Source organism: Protopterus annectens, chromosome 12.part0, assembly GCF_019279795.1.
Source record: "Protopterus annectens isolate FY-2018-M chromosome 12.part0, PAN1.0, whole genome shotgun sequence".
NCBI lineage: Eukaryota > Metazoa > Chordata > Ceratodontiformes > Protopteridae > Protopterus > Protopterus annectens.
Genome location: NC_056746.1, coordinates 19,407,165 through 19,409,272, shown reverse-complemented (window position 1 = coordinate 19,409,272; position 2,108 = coordinate 19,407,165).

Genomic DNA, 2,108 nt, shown 5'->3' with positions numbered 1-2,108 from the left:
GGCCCCAGTCCAGGTGGGAAAACCTTGGTTTTCCATGCACATCGGGAGGGAAGCTGTCTCAGCAGGTTTAAATGGGTGTTGGGTAAGCTTTTCCAGGATGAAGCTAAGGTCCCATGGCAGAGGGACAGGTCTTTTTGGAGGTCTAATGTGCAACACCCCTTTTACGAAGAGTTTTACATAGAGCCTGACTAGTGAGGGTCTAGTGGCAAGCAGGCTGATATTGCTGAAAGATGTACTTTCACTGAAGAACCCGAGAGTCCACTTTTAATCAGTTGACAAGTAAGAACTATGGGGGGGATCCACAGTGCAAGGGTCTCTTCCCTTGTTTAGACACCATTTAGTAAATCTTTCCCATTTAGGCAGGTATGCTTTTCTTGTTGTAGGTTTCCTGGCCTCCCTCAGGACTGAAAGCATGTCCTGAGTAATGTCTGAATGGGATCAAAAGTTTTATCACTCCCAGTGTCAGGGATAACATCTGCAAGTGTGGGTGGATGACTGGTCCCTTTTCTTGCGTCAGGAGGTCCACATTGTAGGGTAACTTGTAGTGATTGCCCTTGGCTAGATTGTGAAGTAGAGGGAACCAGTACTGCCTTGGCCAGTAGGGAGTCGCTAACAAGATTTGTGGTTTGTCTCCTGATTTTCAGGAAGACGTTAATCAGTGGGAAAGGGGGTGGTGGGAGGCATAAAGAAACTTCCACTCCCAGGAGATGTTGAAAGCATCCAGGCTAGAGGAGAGTAGGTTTTTGAACAGAAGATCTGCAGCTGCCTGTTCTGGGTGGAGGCGGACAGGTCTATTTGAGGAGTGCCCCACTGGTGGACAATGTCTAAGACTGTCCTGTCCAGCATCCATTCGTGCTGTGGAGAGGATGTCCTGCTTAGAAAATCTGCTTGCTGTCCTGCAAGGGAATGTATGTTGCTGCAGGGACAAGTTGTGGTGACAGGCTAGATCCCATATCAGCAGGTTTAGTCTGCACAGCTGATATGCCTTTGTCCCTCCCTGTTTGTTGAGGTATCACATTACAGTTGTGTTGTCTGTTACTATTTGAAGCACCCCTGGAAGAAGGAGAGGGGTAAAGGTTTTTTTTCGCTAATAAAAGTTTGCTGCCATTTCTCTCACAATCATGTGTTTGGCCCTCAAGGCAAGGTGTCAGGTTGCTTGAATCCTGTAAGATGCCAATGTGGCTCCCTATCCTGAATCAGAGGGATCTGTATACATTACCTGGGTTGGGGGGGTTGTAGTTGAAGCCCCGGATTTAGCTGGACTTGTTGAATCCACCAGCTGATATCTTTCTTTAGACAGGAAAGGAGGGGGATTACTTGCTTCAAGTGATTCTGGTGCTGGGACCAAATTTGCACATACACATTCTGGCCAGTGGGAGCATAGGGATAGTTGCTGCCATTAAGCCCAGGAGTCGAAGGAATTTTCTTGCAGTTATTACCTGCCTCTTTGTCAGCTCTTTTAAGTGGGAGGTCAGAGATTGGACCTAGTCTTGTGGAAGAAAGGCCTTCATTCTATCTATTTGGATCCTGCAACTCAGAAAAATCTTGTCCTGTTCTGGGTCCAAGAAGGACTTTGGAAGGTTGAGGGTGAACCCTAGATTTTGTAGAAGGGACATGGTGAAGTACAGATGGTCTGAGATGGCATCTTTGGACTCTGCCAGTATTAGGATGTCTAGATAGGGGTAAATCTGAATTCCCAGAGTTCTGCAAAAGGAAATGGGTGCAGACAGGCATTTTGTGAACACTCGGGAGGCAGTGTACAAAACTAAAGGGCAAAGTAGTAAACTGGAAATGAGAGGAGGGCCCAGAAACGCAGAAATCTTCTGTGGGAAAGTCTGATAGATCTTTGCAAGTAGGACTCCTTTAGATCCAAGGTGGCCGTGAAGGCCTTGGCTGGTATGAGAGGAAGCAGAGTTGGAATTGACAGCATTTTGAAGGTGGACAATTGATAGTAAAGATTTAATGGGAGAACTAAGGCGAGTCTCCATGGGCAGTCTTTCTTGGAACCAAGACGACACGGGAGTAGAAACCTTTTCCTTCCTGCTCTGAGGGGGCGGATTCTATGGTATCCAACTTCAGAAAGTCTGTCAGAACCTGTGGAAGGAGAG